At 46.2% G+C, this 2,500-nt stretch overlaps 1 protein-coding gene across 1 annotated transcript in view; it reads right to left on the minus strand.

The window, feature by feature from the left end:
* Window positions 1-2,500, minus strand: part of LOC134442845 (kinase non-catalytic C-lobe domain-containing protein 1) — a 65,933-nt gene that overhangs the window by 52,551 nt on the left and 10,882 nt on the right. The gene's annotated exons all lie outside the window — the stretch shown is intronic.

The following is a 2,500-nucleotide window of genomic DNA, read 5'->3' on the forward strand; positions in this document are numbered from 1 at the left end:
CACACACACACACACACACACACACACACACGCACTGCAGGGTCCATGCTTCTGCAATAATTGCTGTGGGTATCCCTGCACAGTTCACATTGCACATAAATTTGGAGATACATATGATGGTAGTGCTCCAAACGCACTGTGCTCTCCTTTCACCAGCAGAGGGCAGTGCTATCAGTCACAGTTCATAATACATGCTCCACCAAGGCTCCACTGTGCTCCACTAAGGACACAAATTCTCTCCACTTGAATTTTTCTATCATAAATCCCAAGACGTAACATAACATTGGAGTATGCTATGGACCCAGCATGCAGTCTGCAATAAAGGACGAATGACTTGTCTTCATTGATCGGGACTGCGCAATAAACACCAGCAGCACGTTGGGAATTTGAAACTGGGCTCTTTGGCACCATTGGCTCCCCTTCGCATGGCAACCCCACCCACTGTCCTTTGAAAGTTAGGATGACCACATCGACCAAAACAGCAATCCAGGCACCAGACAGACAATGCCAGAATATAGTGTGAGAGAATGGTCTACACACTGGGTCTACACAGTAGGATTTTCAGGATAGGACTCCCAGTGTGTAGACCAGTGTTTCCCAACCTTTTCTGTCTCGCGTACCCCCTAAGCCTCTTAGTTGTGCCATGAGTACCCCCTAATTCATGTTCTCTATCGCTTTCTCTGTCCTGATGTGAATGCTCCATACATTTGTTATAATACTAAAATTTTTCCAAGAACCCCCTGCAGTGGGCTCACTTACCCCTAGTGGTACATGTACCCCTGGTTGGGAAACATGGGTGTAGACCACTCTCACACATAACCCATTCCACTCTCCCGTTGGGACTGTCCCTGTGGTGAGAGTGGCTAGTGTAAGCCCCTCTGGATGAGAGTGTCTGTTACTGTAAATTGAATACCACAACAATGCCGATGTTTCGTAACATTGCTATATTACTGACTGAATTGAACAGATTTTCCAAACGAGCAATAAGGTCTATAAAATGATCAAAATCTTTCAAACAAAACCTGCCAGTAAATGCTAGGCCTACATTTAGTACAGGCCAAAGCTTGATTACAGTACCAGCACCATATACTGTAGGGGATTGTTATTCCATTAGCTCATAGTATATTCCACTGCTGTCCTGGGTCTCAGAGTGGCCGGGGGAAACCCCAGAGGCAGTCCAGGCCAGACACAACTGCACAGGCCTCCATAGGGGAATCCCACAGCTGGGAGAAGATCCCCGGTGGCATAGGCCAGTCTGTATAAATTCCCCTTACTGTCACGCTAGACCTGAGGATGAGCTATGAGCGAACCAACCAATCTTTTGAACGGCAACCAGATGAGAACGACAGGAAAAGAGTCAAAACTGGGGAGCCATTATTTTTCAGATTAGTTTTTTGTTTGTTTGTTTGTTTGAACATCAGGTGAAGAGATACAAACAGAAACTGTTGAAATGTACTTTTCAACTGTTTTACAACAAGGTCAAAAACTACCTGGGTATTACGAATGATGGATTCACTCGACTCGATGGGTTCATGCAAACCAAACCCGTATTGCCACACAACAGATTTGTAATGACTCAGTGAAGATGTTAAGGTAATCCCATGCTCTGGGAAGCATATGGGTGTCAAATAGGCAAATTGGCTGTGAAGGCACTGATGTTGACACGCTGCGTTGAGTAGTGCCTCCAACAGGGCAGGACAGAGGACCTCTGTGCATAATGGCTTATTTGGAGGCGGCAGTGACACACACTTTGACACACTTTGACACACACACACACACACACACACACACACACACACACACACACACACACACACACACACACACACACACACACACACACACACACACAGCGGCCAGCGACACACACATTAGACTCGGAATTGAACAGCTGATAAAGGCAGCCAAGCAGGAAATCGATTCACCGGGGCGGCCAGGCTGCCACTGCTGCCTCACTCACTCAGGAGAGGAGGGGGGGGGGGGGGATGAAGGGAAGAGGACGGGAGGGCTAGAGCTGAAGAAAGACAGATAAAGGGAGATACAGAAGGAAAAAGACAGAGAAAGAGAGAGAGAGACTGAGAGAGAAAATAAAAGTGAAAGAAGAAAGAAAGACAGAAAGAAAGACAGAAAGAAAGACAGAAAGAAACAAAGAAACAAAGAAACAAAGAGGGGATCAAAGAAAGAAAAAGAGAGCGAGGGAGAGAGATAGAATGCAAGCGAAAGAAAGAAAGACAACATTTCAGAAAGAAAGAAAGAAAGAAAGAAAGAGAGAGAGGTAGACAGAGAGAAGAAGTGGGTGGGTTGTGAGGGAGACTGTGTCTGTGTGTATGAGTGCATGAGATCAGGTGTGACTGAGGTGAAATAGGATCCTTATCTGCTGTATTTCTCCATTTACACAGTCTGTTGACCGTTCTGCTCACTGCCGTTGCTGTGCACCAGCCCCTTGTGCCTGATCTGATGAAGAGATTGCACCCTCAACCGTGTACAATTTCCTTAGCAT

The sequence above is a fragment of the Engraulis encrasicolus genome, unplaced genomic scaffold, assembly GCF_034702125.1.
Source record: "Engraulis encrasicolus isolate BLACKSEA-1 unplaced genomic scaffold, IST_EnEncr_1.0 scaffold_25_np1212, whole genome shotgun sequence".
NCBI classification, from domain to species: Eukaryota; Metazoa; Chordata; class Actinopteri; order Clupeiformes; family Engraulidae; genus Engraulis; species Engraulis encrasicolus.